Below are 17,918 nucleotides of genomic sequence, written 5' to 3'. Positions count from 1 at the left end.
AAAATATTCTGAATTTTTAACCTTACACTCTGAAAATTGTTAAAGATAACCAAAAGTACAAATAGTTAATGTTAGAGAAGCTAAAGAAAGGCTCACTGAAACAATGTTGATACAGTTATAAAACAATCTAACCATTCTGAATATTCATTTTAGATTTAAACAACTGTTACTATACTTTGGCATATTGCAATCATTTTTTAATTAACAAGCACCTAACCTCTCTCTTCCATTCCCAAAAGAAAAAAGAAAACAAAATCTTTAAGACAAACATATATAATTAAGCAAAACAAATTCCTACTTGGACAGGTCAAAAATGTATTGTTTATTACCTTTTTGTCAGGTGAGGGTAGCATTCTTCATCATCTCCAATTATGGTGGTCATTGCATCTATCAGCTTTCCTGAATCTTTCAAAATCGTTTGTATTTATAATGTCACTCTTCAAATTGTTTTCCTTATTCTGCTCACTTTCCTTTATATCAGGCCATATGATCTTCCCAGCTTTTTCTCAACCCAGTCTTTTTTATCATTCTTCAAGAACCATTAAAATTTTATTACATTCAAATGTCATAATTTGTACAGTCATTTCACAATTAATAGGCACTTGTCCTTAGTTTCCACAACAAAAAGAGATACTATAAGTATCTTTGTGCTGATAGGTCCTTTTTCTTTTTCTTTCTCTTTGTAGTATAAACCTAGAAATTTCTGGTAAAAACAAAATGAAAACAAACCTGTACACAAAATAGGTACCCATCTATTGGCAAATGGTTAAAAAAAACCCAACAAGGTTAATGAAGAAAATTGCTCCCTCCAAAAAAGAATGGAGTCTACAGAAACTAATGACTCCATGAGACAGCAAGAGTCAGTTAAACAAAATGAAAAAAATAGAAAAAATAGAAGAAAATGTAAAATACCTCATCAACAAAACCACTGACCTCCAGAATAGATTGAGGAGGGGCAATGTGAAAATTATAGGACTTCCTGAAAACACTGAAGAGAAAAAAAAAGCTTGGACTTAATATTACAGGATCTAGTGATGGAAAACTGCCCTGATATCATGGAATCGGAGAGCAAAGTAAGTTATTGAAATAATACATACATCCCCCCTCCAGAAAAAAGATCCTAAAATGAAAACACCAAGGAATGTTGTAGCCAAATTCAAGAACTATCAGATAAAAGAGAAAATCTTACAAGTAGCCAGAAAGAAACAATTTAAACATCAAGGAACCACAGTAAGGATCACAGAGGACCTGGCTGCATCATTAAGGGATCGAAGGGTCTGAAACAAGATATTTTGAAGAGCAAGGGAGCTTGGAATAGAGCCAAGAAATCTACTTTCCCACAAAGCTGAGACTTCTCTTCCAGGAAAAAGATGGACATTTAAGGAAATGGAAGAATTCCAAAAATTCCTGATGAAAACACCAAAAACAGCAAACAGGAGATTCAAGAGATACATGAAAAGGTGAAAGGGGGGGGGGGGGGGGGGCGGTAAAAGGAAAAAAAAACTGCTATCCAGTAAGTTGAAACTGGCTATATCCCAGCATGGGAATAAAGATTCTCATAAATCTTGAGAACTGTAACTCTAACAGAGAGAATATACCTAACCAGAAATGATGGACATTCATGATCTATCCATGAGACTGCTATCTAAAGAGATTTAACTGGCTTTAACCCCATTTGGGAGAAAGACTAACAACTCTCAAGAATTTTAACTCTATTTGATAGAATATACTGAACTAGAAGTGACAGACACTATGACTTAGAATGATCTAAAAAACACTGCCTCCTTAAAAAGGGGGGGGGGACAGGAAAGAGATGGGAGAAGGGAGGGGACTGAATGGGGGTAAATCTCATTATACTAAGGTACAAAATAATCTATGGTAATAGAGGGGAAGAAGGGCAGATGAGAAACACCTGAATCTTCTTCTCATCAGACTTGGCTTAGTCAACCTACACATACTTAGTTAACTTATAAAACATCTAACCTTTCAAGTATTAAAAGGGGAAAAGGGGAGGGGGGATGGAGAAAGGGGAGGGGAGTGGGGGAAAAAGGGGGAAATAACAAAAGGAAGGGAAGGGAAAAGGAAAAAGGGAAAGGGGAAAGAAAGGGGAGGGGGTGATATAGTAGGGTAAACACACTGAAGGGGGTATTCAGAAACAAAATACTGGGGAATATGGATAAGGGGGGAAAGGGGGAAAAACACAAACAGAGGGAAGATAGCATGGAGGGCAATAAAGAATTAGTAATCATAACTTTGAATGTGAATGGGATGAACTCTCCCTTAACACATAAGCAAATAGCAGAGAGGATTAAAAACCAGAATCCTACAATATGCTGGTTACAAGAAACTCATTTGAAGCAGAGAAATACATATAGAGTAAAGGTAAAAGGTTGGAGCAAAATATATTTTGCTTCAGCTGAAGTAAAAAAAGCAGGGGTAGCAATCCTTATCTCAGACAAAGCAGCAGCAAAAATAGATGGTGTTAAAAGAGATAAGGAAGGAAACTTTATCCTCCTAAAAGGTACCATAGACAATAAAGTTATTTCAATACTGAATATATATATATAAATATAAATATAAATATATATATGTATGTATGTATGTATGTATGTATATGTATGCACCTAGTAGGACAGCACCCAAATTTTTAGAGGAGAAGCTGAAAGAACTACAGGAAGACATAGACAGTGAAACTCTACTAGTGGGAGACTTCAACCTCCCACTCTCAGATCTAGATAAAGCGAATCATAAAATAAATAAGAAAGAAGTTAAGGAAGTAAAAAGATTGTTAGAAAAATTAGATATGGTATACTTAGGGAGGAAACTAAATGGGGATAAAAAGGAATATACATTTTTCTCTGCAGTACATGGAACTTATACAAAAATTGACCATGTATTAGGACATAAAAACCTAATGATCAACTGCAGAAAGGCAGAAATAGTGAATACATCTTTCTCAGATCACAATGCAATAAAAGTCATATGCAATATTAGGCCAAGGAGATATAGACCTAGAACAAATTGGAAACTGAATGACCTCATTTTAAAAAAAGAATGCACCAAAAAACAAATTATAGAAAGAAATAACCATTTTATCCTAGATAATGATAACAATGAAACAACATACCAAAACCTATGGGATCCATTCAAAGCGACTCTCAGGGGATATATTATAGCTCTAAATGCTTACATGAATAAATTGGAGAAAGAGGAAATCAATGAACTAACATGCAACTAAAAAAATTAGAGAAAGAAAAAATCAAAAATCTCCAATTAAATACAAATTAGAAATTCTAAAAATTAAAGGAGAAATTAATATAATGGAAAGCAAAACAACTATTAAACTAATAAGACCAAAAGATGGTATTATAAAAAACCAATAAAATTGATAAAACTCTGGCCAATTTGATTAAAAAAAAAAAGAAGAAAACCAAATTGCTAGTATCATAAATGAAAAAGGTGAACTCACCATCAATGAGGAGGAAATTAAAGTAATAATTTGAAATTACTTTGCCCAATTCTATGCCAATAAATTTGATAATCTAAGTGACATGGATGGATATTTACAAAAATATAAGTTGTCCAGGTTAAATGAAGAAGAGGTTAAATACCTAAACAACCCTATCTCAGAAAAAGAAATTCAACAAGCCATCATTGAACTCCCCAAGAAAAAATCTCCAGGGCCTGATGGATTCACAAGTGAATTCTACCAAATATTCAAGGAACAATTGGTTCCAATTCTATATAAACTCTTTGGAAAAATAGGGAAAGATGGAACTCTACCTAACTCTTTCTTTGAAACCTATATGGTACTGTTACCTAAACCAGGAAGAGTTAAAACAGAGAAAGAAAATTATAGACCTATTTCCCTGATGAATATAGACACAAAAATCTTAAAATCTTAGCAAAACAATTACAACAAGTCATCACTAGGATAATACATTATGATCAAGTAGGATTTATTCCAGGAATGCAGGGTTGGTTCAATATTAGGAAAACTGTTAGTATACTCAATTATATCAACAACAAACCTATCAGAAATCATATGATCATATCAATAGATGCTGAAAAAGCTTTTGACAAAATACAACATCCATTCCTATTAAAAACACTAGAGAGTGTAGGAATAAATGGACTGTTCCTTAAAATAATTAGCAGTATCTATCTGAAACCATGAATAAGCATTATATTCAATGGGGAGAGGCTAGAGGTATTCCCAATAAGATCACTACTATTCAATATTGTATTAGAAATGTTAGCATCAACAATTAGAGAAGAAAAAGAAATTGAAGGAATTAGAATTGGGAAGAGACAAAACTCTCACTCTTTGCAGATGACATGATGGTCTACCTAGAGAATCCCAAGAAATCATCCAAAAAACTACTGGAAACAATTAGCAATTTTAGCAAAGTTGAAGGTTATAAAATAAACCCTCATAAATCCTCAACTTTTCTATATATGTCTAGCAAGATACAGCAGGAAAATCTAGAAAGAGAAATTCTATTCAAAGTAACCTCAGACAGTATAAAATACCCAGGAGTCTATTAGCTAAGACAGACTCAGAATCTTTTTGAAAACAATTATAAAACACTTCTCCCACAAATTAAATCAGATTTAAATAACTGGGCAAATATCAACTGCTCATGGATAGGTAGAGCTAATATAATAAAAATGACAATTCGATCAAAACTAAACTATCTGTTTAGTGCCCTACCAATCAAAATTCCAAAAAATTACTTTAATAAGTTAGAAAAAAATTGTAAGTAAATTCATAATATGGAGAAATAAAAAGTCAAGAATTGCCAGGAGCTTAATGAAAAAAAAAAGGTGCAAAAGAAGGTAGCTTAGCCCTGCCTGATCTAAAATTATATTATAAAGCATCAGTCATCAAAACTGGTACTGGCTAAGAAACAGAGTAGTGGACCAGTAGAATAGATTAGGTGCAAAAGCAGAAGACAATTATAGTAATCTGCTGTTTGATAAGCCCAAAGAGTCCAGCCAATGGGATTAAAAACTCCCTCTTTGATAAAAACTGCTGGGATAATTGGAAGTTAGTATGGAAGAAACTTAGATTAGACAAACACCTAACACCCTTTACCAAGATAAGATCCCAATGGTTACAGGACTTAGACATAAAAAACAATACTATAAGCAAATTAGAAGATCAAGGACTAGTTTACCTGTCAGAGCTATGGAAAGGGGAGCAGTTTATGACTAAGGAAGAGTTGGAGAACATCACCAAAAACCAATTAGATGACTTCGATTACATTAAATTAAAAAGCTTTTGAACAGATAAAACCACTGTAACCAAGATCAAAAGAAATGTAGTAAATTGGGAAACAATCTTTACAACTAATGATTCTGACAAAGGACTCATTTCTAAAATATACAGAGAACTGAGTCATATCATCAAAAAATAAAAGCCATTACCCAATTGACAAATGGTCAAAGGATATACAAAGGCAATTTACAGATGAGGAGATCAAAGCAATCCATAGCTATAAGAAAAATTGCTCTAAATCATTAATTATTAGAGAAATGCACATTAAAGCTTCTCTGAGGTACCACCTCACACCTCTCAGACTGGCCAATATGACCAGAAAGGATAATGATCATTGATGGAAGGGTTGTGAGAAATCTGGGACACTATCACACTGTTGGTAGAGCTGTGAACTCATCCAACCCTTCTGGAGAGCTATTTGGAATTACACCCAAAAGGCAACAAAAATGTGCATACCCTTTGACCCAGCAATACCACTACTGGATCTATATCCTGAAGAGATAATGAAAAAGGGTAAAAACATTACTTGTACAAAAATATTTATAGCAGCCCTGTCCTTCAATTGGGTAATGGCTTAGCAAACTGTGGTATATGTATGCCATGGAACACTATTGTTCTATTAGAAACCAGGAGGGACAGGATTTCAGGGAAGCCTGGAGGGATTTGCATGAGCTGATGCTGAGTGAGATGAGCAGAACCAGAAACACATTGTATACCCCAACAGCAACATGGGAGTGATGATCAACCTTGAAGGACTCACTCATTCCATCAGTGAAACAAATCGGGAACAATTTTGGGCTGTCTGCAAAGGAGAGTGCCATCTAAATCCAGATAAGGAGCTGTGGAGTTTGAACAGAGTTCAAGGACTATTCCCTTTAATTTAGAAAAAAAAATCAGATATCTTATTGTCTGCTCTTGTTACCTCTTAGACTTCTTGTCTCTTCCATAAGGATATGATTTCTCTCTCATCACACCCAATTTGGATCAAGGTACAACATGGAAACAAAGTAAAGACTGACAGATTGCTTTCCGTGGGGGGGGGGGAGTAGGATTGGGGGGGAAATTGTAAAACTCAAATAATTCCTTCAAAAAAAATTAATAAAAAAGGAAAAAACCAACAACATTCTGTTAAAAAAAAAACCTTTTTTATAAAACAAACAACACAATGGAATATTCCTGTGAGATGAGTAATGATGAGTATGAGGAAATCCAATGAACCCTGGGAAGATCTGTATAAACTGATGCAAAGCAAAATAACTTGGTTTTGCTTGTTTTTTGTTGTATTATAACGAGGTAGAGAGTTCAGCTGAGGGGAGGAAAATTTGAAGAAATGAATAAAAGAAAACTAGGTATCAATAAAACTTTTTTTTAGGTTTTTTGTAAGGCAAATGGGGTTAAGTGGTTCCAAGGCCACACAGCTAGGTAATTAATTACGTGACTGAGGCTGTATTTGAACTCAGGTACTTGTGACTCCAGGGCCGGTGCTCTATACACTGTGCCACCTAGTCAAAGAAAAAAAAATCAAATCCATTCTCTGTGATTCTAGCTCCTCTACCAAAGGGGATCAAAAAAGAAGTATAATAAAGATAGGATGAACCATCTGCCCAATGACAAAAGGAAACTACCAATAAACTAATTAACTTACTGAGCTGTTTATTATCAAATTAAGAGGAATCAATGAATCAATGGATGTGTCCCCACAGGTGGCCCTGAGATCTGTTTTATTAAGTTAAACTGAAGAAAGACATAGGCAACTCAACCTTGGCCATGTTTTGTCACTTGATCTGGAAGGGGTCCATCAGTCAATGCCTTAGTCATTTTTTAAAGCATTTAAAACAAAATCCTGAAGATGTTTTGTTGTTGTTGTTGTTGTTATTGTTGTTGCCTTTGCTGTTGCTGTTTCTGCTACATTTACTTAAGTAAATACTAACTAATATGATTAGTCTAATAGTACCAAAAGAAGTTTGAAGGGAGGAAAAAATTTATCAGCTATTTTTTTGAGGGGGAAGGGAAGTCAAAAAATTGTAAATCTAAAATATAAATTTAGTCAAAGAACAAGGAAACCATAAAATTAGTTAATTGTGAGATCGGAATTAAGCAAATGAAAATGAGACATCAGACCATCTCCTAAATCCTACTTACATGAAGTGTGTAATGGGCTGATTGTAAGTCAGCTAATATATTCTCAGAAGTGCACTTTTTCACCTCTGATGAACCTCAACAAGAATTATTTCAACAAATGTATTGTTAATGTTCTAGAAATAGAGTTTATACAATTACCTTGACCTGGAAAAGTTGCATACTGAATCCATCAAAAATATTACAGCTATAAGAAAATTTGAAATATAGAACTTTGAAACTGGAATCCTAGCAAAGACCCTCAGAGATTACTTAGTCTGGCAGATATCTGAAGCATGAATCTCCTTTATATTTTAGACATGAGGTCACATCCATTGACATGACATGCAGTATCTTGTATTGCATTTCATTCCAACCAACATTCTGCTCAGGTATAACACTTTTATGTTAAGGTTCTTATTTCTAACATACAGAACTCGATAGTCATCCAATTTACACAATAAATTGTGTGAGTTTGGACTAGGGGATAATAAACTATGCAAAGAACCCAAAGGGCAACTTTATAATTGTGTCTCCACTTTACAGAATCCACACTTCCCATGTTCCAATAATCATAGAGGTGAAATTAACTAGATAACAAATAAAATCCCTTCCAGCAAAAAAATTCTACAATTATATAAATCCATATCAAATGATATTTTGTCTCTATCCTTCATACCAAGATCTAAGTAATCATTAATACAAATAATCTGATCGCAAAAATCCTATGACAATAGTAAGAACTAATAACAGCTATAAGTTTCAGCAACTATATACTTTTTTGGGTTTTTTTTTTTCAAGATTATAGGGTTAAGTGACTCCCCAAGGTCACACAGATAGGAAATTATTAAGTATCAGAGACTGGATTTGAACCTAAGTCCTCCTGACTCCATGGCCATTGCTCTATCCACTCTACCACCTAGCTGCCCCTTAGCAGCATATAAACTAAAATTGGAATAATAGAGATGATTACTATGGTCCCTGTACAATATAATATGCACAACTGTGATGGGTTCCATTTTTATAAAATGGCAATTAAAAACTAATAATAACTCACATTTATCTAGTGCTTACTAGCTTCAACATACAATTATTACCTCACTTTATCCTCATAACAACCCTGGAAGGTAAGTGCTATTATACATTTTACAGATGAGGAAATTGAGGTATACAGAAGATAAATGACTTGCCCAGGGTCACAGAACTAGATTAGATAGGGTCTTCGTGACTCCAAGTACAGTATTCTATCTACTGTGCCTTCTGGTTACCTGGCTGATATCTTCTCTGACTTTCAATTGGCCTGCTGAGTAAAATCAGTTCCTATGTCTGGCGCTTAAGGCTCTCAACAACATGACACCACCCTCCCTTTCCAATTCTGTTTAATATCAATACTCTCTGCCCAGGTTCGAGTCTATATGCCCTCATCTTCCACATGTTGAATGGACTCTGTCTTCATTTCCATTTCACTTCACAAAAGACTGCTGTTTTGACAACTTTAAAAAGTCTCTTTGATTCACATAGCTGAGCATTTTCTTTCCCTTCTCAAAATTTCTTAGAACACTCTCTCAAGGTCTATCCTTCAACCACTCCTCTCAATAGATACACAGATAGATACTACATATATTGATACAAAAATGGAGCATTTATTTAGCATGTGCAGAGAATCAGCAATGCACTGGGTGATACATATACAAAAAAAATCAAGGTAGTCTTTGCCCTCAAGAAACTTACATTCAAATTAAAGAAGGTAATATATAAAGGGGAAGTTGCAGTGGGGTGAGAATGCGCTGCTGATCCTAAAGTGAGAAAAAAGAGAAAGCAAAGGCTCAACTATCAGAGCCCAGGGTGAGTTCCCAAGGAGAAGCCCAGGTTAAAAAGTAGAAACAATGGCAGAAGTGGAGGCAATATGGTTGGAAACTGATAGCAAAAAGCTTTGTGTGTGTGTGTTGTACCCTAGTGATCCCTATACATTGTAAGATCCTTGAGGACAGGAATTATATCATTTTTTCATCTGGGTGCAGCCAGTACCTTCCATAAATATTTGCAAATTGAAGAAAGATTAGAACTCTAATCATTCCAATAACTACCTGACTTCATGTAGCTCCTCACACTTATGACAGTGACAATCCAGTTAATTCACTTATAAAATATAGCAGCAAAAATAAAAATACTATGACACATAACATGACATTCTAATTTATCATCTTCTAATACTTAATATTTCAAGGCTTTCACTGAAAACAGTGCTACAGATGATGGTGTTGTTTTAAAGTGAATAACTTAAAGTTATGTGATGAGTTCCTGTTTACATCTAGTGCATTTACTGTTGTGCAAATGCAATCTGTCCATCGACATATTAGCTTTTCAATCACCTTAACTTTTTAAGAAGCTGGAAAAAAGTTCTTCATCTTTTTCTTAAGCATTTACTACCTATGGATCATTTCTAAAGCTGTGAACTGAAGTCACTTCAAAAGTGTAAATTATTTTTGAAAATGTATTGTTTCATTGAGAGAAACCAGAAAACAAATTGATGGAAAGCAAAATAAGCAGAACCAGGAGAATAACTGGCATAATCATCACAATAAAGAAAATGAAACATCAAAACTTTGATCAATCATGGTTTCAGAAGGTTAAAAGTAAATCATAATTCTCTCTTCTACACTATGAGTATGGCATTGGTCTCCAATTCTCAGATATGATCCTTAGAGTGATTTGATTTGAATCTTTGTACTTATTTTGTTATGGGACTCTGGGATTATTTCCATACCTGTAAACAGAATAATTACCTCTTAAGAAATTATTGGGGGGAAAAAAAGAAAAATGAGAAAGTTTGCATAATTTAGCAGGAAGACTAGGGACTTAGGAGTCAAAAAACCTATTCTTAACATAACTGCAAATTTTAATCATATCATTTACAGCAAGTCAATTTTCCCTAAGCTTCAACTTCTTCATCTATAAAGTAAGAGTATTTAAACTTGCACTATCTCAGGGTGGCTAGGTGGCGCAGTGGATAAAGCACCGGCCCTGGAGTCAGGAGTACCTGGGTTCAAATCCATTCTCAGACACTTAATAATTACCTAGCTGTGTGGCCTTGGGCAAGCTACTTAACCCCATTTGCCTTGCAAAAAACCTAAAAAATAAAAAATAAATAAACTTGCACTATCTCAAAGGGCTGTAGTGAGGAAAACACTTATATAAATATGAGTCATCATTAGGCAAGTTTAATAATACTAATAATAACCATTATCATTCCATTATGGTTCTGTCTGGCCTTAAATTCATTATTATCTCTTCTAAATAGAACTGAGTAACTTTGAAGAAATCAAATCTAGAAAACATCAGAAATAAAATCTGAACTGACTGATCAATGCAGATTATATAATGAAGTTGTGGAATTGTGTAGCCTGAAGGTTGCGATAATTTAATGTTTACCAAATGCTTATCGATATCTAGAAAGGCATGACTATGTGGTCAGAAACATACATCAGAAGTTCACTATCCTATATAAACAAACAGATGATAAGTCTCCATATTTCAAATACAAACACCCCAAAGATCCTTGAGAATTCAATAAAGAGATGTACTGGAACCAATGTACTATTATGAAAAGGTAGAAATGATGGTCTTAAATATTTATAACAATGATCTATAAAGCATTTTGAATGGATGTTTTCATACCCAATAGTCATGATCTCCAAGCTATATGAAGTGAAAAATTTTCAAAACACAGAGACTTGCACATGAATTGGCATGCACATGAATTGGATTTAAACAAGGAGGAGCTGTACAAAGTAAGCAATCTCACTTTCTTCTCCAAAGTCATCTAGGCCCAGTGACAAGATATAAATCAGAATGACTGGAAATGGCCCTGGCTGGATGCAAGGCAATTAGGGTCAAGTGACTTGCCCAGGGTCACACAGCTAGTGAAGTGTCAAGTGTCCGAGTCGCATTTGAACTTGGGCTTCTAAACTCTGGGGCCAGTGCTCTATCTACTGTACCACCTAGCTGTCACACAATAATCCACAGTACATTAAAAAGACACAACTAATAGTAGGATAAGATCTTATCCTTAGACTATTTGCTATTAAAACCCTATAAAAAAGGTAAGAAGGATATAATGATAAAAATCTATACAATGACAAAATCTATACAATGTTAGAGTAACTAAATGACACAGTGAATAGACTGCTGGACCTGAAGTCAGTAACTCATCTTCTCAAGTTCAGATCTCACCTCAGACACTTCACTAGCTGTGTGACCCTGGGCAAGTCACTTGACCCTAATTGCCTTGCATCCAGGGCCATTTCCAGTCATTCTGAGAAGGAAACAGCAAACCATTTTAATATCTTTCCCAAGAAAACCCCAAATGGGATCACAAAGAGTCAGATATAACTAATATGATTGAACAATATACATTAGCAAAAATCAAGACCGATCATCCTAAGGGGAAAAAAAGCAGTATATCCTCATCAAAATGTAAAAAAAAAAAAAAATCAGATGTTGTGAAAGCTTATAAAATGATAAATGTGTTTAAAACTTATTAGCAAATCACTTAACTTCTACCTGCCTCAGTTTCATTATCTGTAAAATGGAAATACTAAAAAAACACTATTCAAGTTTGTTGTGAGGATAAATCAAGATATTCATAAAGCACTTTTCAAAACTATAAAAGTTAACTGCTATTATTATTGTATATTATAGAAATTACTTCACAGAGCAATGGTAAAAATTTATCAATATGTATAGGATCAAATATTTGCCAAAGGTATATACAGGTAGTTTTCCTGAGAGTTTTCTTGATGACCCTTTGTATTTTCCCCTCAAAAATCAATTTTTATCTATTCTGGATCTATTCTTTGTATTTTAATGTATTATTTTCTTGGACAGAAAAAGTCCATTTTATGTGGAACAACTTAAAGAAAAACCTAAGATTGCTGAGGTCTGAGAAAAAAAATCAGCTCCTCAGAGATTAGTTCTTAGAAGACATGAAAGAAAAACAGTAATTCAGAGGCAAAGATACTAAATGATATTAGAAATGGTTACAGCACATTATTTCCCAGCAGCTAATGTAAGTATGACTATTTTCAGAACTTTGGAGTCCACTGAACTATGAGCCTCTTGAGAGCAAGCACTATTTTTTGTCTTTCTTTGTAGCCCCCATTGCTTAACACACTACTGAACACATAGCAGGTGCTCTACAAGTAACTCTAAAGTGACTATTTGGAAACTAAAGGATTATTCCATATTCATGTCACATCTGATAGACATGGATTCAGGATTTATCAACTCTACTCATAAATGTTATTAGTCATGAGGAGAAGGCTTTAACTAGAGTTACTAGGAGCCATAAGTCAGGGGAATTGGCAACCTAAGAAGTCAAGTTCAGGAAAAAGATCCAATAAGCTGACAGGAAAAGGAGCAAACAAGAGCCACCAGAACAAAGAACCCAGAACTCAGAAATAACAGAGGTAGAAGAAGCCTAGTGGCGCAAAAAACAGCTGACTGGAAAGACAAGTTCTACAGGGTGCTAAGAACTGATCCGATTGTAGGAAATTTTTGATGTCATGGAGTTGATTGGAGAAAGCAGCATCCTGTCCTGTAAGAAAAGTTGAATTAGGATTGGTCATTTTGCTGTACATCTCCACTCACAGCTTGAGAGAAGGGTAATGACGATTTATAGATTTGGCTACAGTACTCAATGCTGACCTATGTGGTCATGAAAGCCTACAGAGGGCAAAGATCTGGATCACTTTGTAGGTCCCAGTATTAAATGGGACTTTTTCACAGAAAGAGCAGCATGCTTCCTCTGTGTTCAGCCAAAAGATCAGATCTGGGAAGCTCTGAAGACCCCTGGGCATAGCTGCCATTATTTAATAATTTAACATTTCTTCATCAATCCAAGAGAAGCAGAAGTGATCTTTGTAAAGCAAGAAAACAGGAAAGCTTAGAAGCAAAACAAATGATGAACAGCATAACATGCTCCCTAAAGAGACAACTGATAGTTACTGATGCAGTTCAGAAACTTGAGTTGCCTGAGGCATCCATGTGCCTCACCAATAGGTTTCTGTAAATTTGTGCCAACTCTTCATCCCACAGACACTGAGTGTCTTGATAGGAGAACATAACCCATGCTTATTGGTAGATACTATGTTTTCATTATTCCTTCTTTTGTCTTCTATTTAGCAAATGATACACTTATGAGAGTTACTAGGGTTAAAATGGAAATAAAGGAGATACTCATCAACTGGGGAGTGGCTATACAAATTGTGGTACATGAATATAATGCAATATTGTCGTGCTATAAGAAATGATAAGCATCAACAGTAAGGCAAACCTTGGAAGACTTATATGAACTAATGTAAATTGAAGTAGAAGACTCAGAAAAACAATAAACACAGTGACTATATCACTATAAACAGAAAAAACTATAAAACAATCAAAGCTGCATATTGAGGAAATTCTAAATGGTAAGCTTGACCCCAAAGAAAACATATAGACAGCTTTGCCTACTCATTTACAGATGCCAGGGACCAGAGCTATAGAATACTGCAAATGAAGTCACATTTTTTTAATGTGCTGATTAGTTTTTACTGAGTTTTTACTCTCCTTTATCTTTGTTTCTGAAAAAAAATCTTCATTATAAAAAATATTTCTCCAGAAGGGAATAGAGGGAGGTTTACAGGGGAAATCTAAGCAATGTAAAAACAGAAAACATTGATAAAAAAAAACTCTTATAAAAGAGCTAATGGTTTTGTTGGAACTGTTTTATGTAAATAGAAAGCATATTAATAGGTGCTCAATAGCAAGATTTAAGAAGGTAAATGAGTATTTACCATCCCCACCACTACCACCACCACTACCAGAGTTATTCCTAAAATTCTGAGAACTGAGTTGCAAACATTCCTCTGAAGAACTACTCCAATTTGCCAGTCAGGGTGCAGATTGAAGGAGCTGAGTCCGCTACAGAATAGGAAGAGAGCTAGCTTAATAAAGAGTTAGAAGAACAGTGCCATGACCATCATACCCATTACAATATGAGGACAACTTACAGGATTAATTGGAAAGTCCAATGGATTGGCAGGGACTCACTAGAAAGATTTTCTATCTGGGATTTACTGAATAGCCTTGTGACCAAGGTATACTCTAAAGGAAAAATAAGGTGTTTTAACAATCTGGGCTATTTGTAGGTATTTTAAAACTTCACCCAGTCAAGGCAAGTCCTCTCTAGGCCAGCAGATTGTCAACTCTATTATTCCCATTCATATAATAATCTTATATCCTTCATTTTTGAAGAAAATCATCAGTGAGGTGATGTCATGATAAACCACATGAATTAGATTTGAGTGAAGAGGTATCGGGCTAAGTCACCAGCATCACTTTCTCCTCCAGAGTCATCTGGATCCAGTGACCAGATAAGGAAAGCTCTTGTGTCTTATATACAAAATTCAGCAAGAAGAGCTTGAAAGAGAAATTGCATTCAAAATAATGATAGAAACCATAAAATATTTGGGAGTTTATCAAGATTTGTACAGGAACTATATGAATTTAACTATAAAATTCTCTTTGCAGAAATATAGGCAAGCCTATATAATTGAAGAAGCATTAATAACATATATAGACTGACCCAAGAAAATAAAAATGATAATAATACTTAATTTACTTATTCAATGGTATAGCATTCAAACTACCAAAGAAATATTTTTACAGAGCAAGAAGAAAGACTGAGATTCACCTGGAGCAATGAAAGTGGCAAGGAAGGGGGTCTTTCAATACTAGATTTCAAGTTGTACTAAAAGTAGTAATCATTAAAACAGTTTCATATTGTCTATATAAAAGAGAGTACTTCCATTTTGATGCTGTTCTTACTATATCATGCTACTTTTTCTTTGCCTATTTGGAATAAGAATTATTGACTTAGGTGTAGATATTAACTGTTTCCTTTGAAAATTCTAATGACATTTTGCTTCGTAATTCTTACTTGTGTTTTTAAGGTAGTCATTTAGTTTTTCTTATTTTGTGTAGTCTAAGTTTTCTTTTGAAAGGTTATATGTAGCTGAAATAGAGTCTATGTTTATTCTTGGTGGAGCATTGAACAAAAATTTCAAGTAGTAGAGTATCATTTGAAATGTCCAGGATTACCAACTTGTTCTTGAGTAAAATAATTAAATAATGGGCACTAAAATATATAGAAAAAATATTGTAGATACTTACACAGATACTTCATAAGACAAGTCACACTCATGTGTTATATAATTCTGATCATTTGAATCAAGGCCTATCTGCTCAGAGCTTAGAAATGCTGTATCTGATTTAGGCGTGTACACTGAGAGTAATTTAGAGTGCATAGAAAGATAGATGTGCATAGATGTTAAATATAAATGTTCATAGGATGTTAAAACATAAATATTAGTCTATAAGATACTTTAGTACTTTATTTTTTGATCTGGCCTTGTGATTTAATAGGTAATGTTGAATAGTGCTTTAGGTTTGCAAAATGCTTTATAAATATATTCTTATCCTCACAGAAACTTTCAGAGGTAGATGCTGTTATAATACCCATTTTACTGATGAGGAAACTGTCAGAGGTTGAGTACTTACTTACCCAGGGCACATAGCTAGTAAGTATCTGAGCTAGTAAGATCTTTTTCAATCAGTAAATCAGTAAGCATTTATTAAATGCATACTATAATACAATATATACTATATACCAACTATAACATACTATATACCAACATATAAGAGGGGTATATAAGTATATAAGAGGAGACAAAAGACAGTCTTTATTAAAGGTTTTATTTCAGTTTTACAATTTTTCTCCCAATCTTACTTCCCTCCCCCCACCCCCTCACAAAAAGCAGTCTGTCAGTCTTTATTTTGTTTCCATGTTGTACATTGATCGAAATTGAGTGTGATAAGAGAAATCACATCCTTAAGGAAGAAACAAAAAGTATGAGATAACAAGATCAGACAATAAGATATCTGGTTTTTTTTCTAAATTAAAGGGAATAGTCCTTGAACTGACAAAAGACAGTCTTAAGAAGCTAGTCTAATCAGGGTGAAAACATGGAAGCAAATATATATACAAAAATGAGATAAGGGAGGCTAGGTGGTACAATAGATAGAACACCAACCCTGGAGTCAGGAGTACCTGAGTTCAAATCTCTCAGACATTTAATAATTACTTAGCTGTGTGACCTTGGGCAAATCACTTGACCCAGTTGCCTTGCAAAAAAAACAAACCAAAAATGAGATAAACAGGAAATAATTAACAAAGGAAAGGCATGAAAAGAGGAAAGGGATGAAGAGGTGTTGGGGAAATTTTCCTCTAGAAGATAGAATTTCATTAAGGTCTTAAAAGGAGCCTAAGGAGGTTAACAATTTGAGCAAAGAAAGGATAACATTCCAGGCATAGGGAATAGCCAGAGAAAATGCTCAGAGATAAGCAATGGAGAATTTTGTTGGTGGGATAGCCAGGAGGCTGTCACACATCTAAGAGTTTATGTTGGGTGCCAAGATATAAGAAAACTGGAAAAGTAAGAGGGGACTAGATTATGAAAGGCTGTGAATGTCAAACAAAGTATTTAGTATTTGTTTCTGGAGACAAAGGGAAGCAAGTAAAATTTATTGAATATGGAGTTAATCTAACCTCCATTTTAGGAAAACCTTTTTCATAGTTGAATGGAGAATGAATTGGTATGGGGAGAAACTTGAGGTAGGTAGATCTACTAATAGACAGGGGGTATGAGGGACTGCACCAGAATGTGGTGTCAAAGAAGAGAACATATAAGAGAAGTTATGCAAAGGTAAAAATAAAAGTAGCTTGGATATGGGGGGAGGGGGTGAGAGAATCTGAGGGATCTAGGATGATTCCAATGCTGTGAGCCTCAGGAACAAGGATTGGTGGTATTGCCTTTTACCATAGTAGGGAAGGAGGAAGAGGGGCAAAGTTAGAATGGAACATGAATTCTGTTTTGGACATAATGACTCTGAAATGTCTCCAAGGCAGTTAGAAAGGTGAGATTGTGGTCCAACACAGAGATTGGGGTAGAAAATGTATATTTGAGAGCCATCAGTGCAGTGATAGTAATTAAATCCATAGGAGCTGATGAGATCAAGTGAAGTAGTATATAAGTAAAAAATGGAAAAGGACCCAAGTCAGAAGGAAGAACACTTGTGTTTAGAGAATCTGATCTGAAGGAGGATCCAACAAGAGAGTGGTCAGATTATGTATAAGGAAACCCAGGAGAGTGGTGTCCACAAAACCTAGAGAGAAAAGAGTATTAAGGAGGAAGTGGCAATCAATATTGTCAAAGGCTGTAGAGAGGTTAGGAAAAATGAGATTTTAAAAAAAAGGCCATTGGATTTGAATCAGTAATAACTTTGGAGAGAGCAATTGTGTTGAAATGATGAGGTTAGAAGTCAAATTTCAAGAAGTTAAGAAGAGAGTGAGGGCAAGTAGATGACACAGTGGATAGAATGCAGTGTCTGGAGTCAGGAAAACCTGAGTTCAAATGTGGCT

At 34.7% G+C, this 17,918-nt stretch overlaps 1 protein-coding gene and 1 non-coding gene across 9 annotated transcripts in view; one reads left to right on the top strand and one right to left on the bottom strand.

The window, feature by feature from the left end:
- Positions 1–17,918, bottom strand: part of DENND1A (DENN domain containing 1A) — a 709,454-nt gene that overhangs the window by 620,240 nt on the left and 71,296 nt on the right. The gene's annotated exons all lie outside the window — the stretch shown is intronic.
- Positions 8,322–8,424, top strand: LOC141510642 (U6 spliceosomal RNA). The gene has a single exon (XR_012475075.1). It is a non-coding gene; the product is annotated as a U6 spliceosomal RNA (small nuclear RNA).

The sequence above is a fragment of the Macrotis lagotis genome, chromosome 1 (assembly GCF_037893015.1).
Source record: "Macrotis lagotis isolate mMagLag1 chromosome 1, bilby.v1.9.chrom.fasta, whole genome shotgun sequence".
Classification (NCBI taxonomy): Eukaryota; Metazoa; Chordata; class Mammalia; order Peramelemorphia; family Peramelidae; genus Macrotis; species Macrotis lagotis.
The sequence above is the reverse complement of the archived record's forward strand: the minus strand, read 5'-3'. Positions and strand labels throughout refer to the sequence as shown.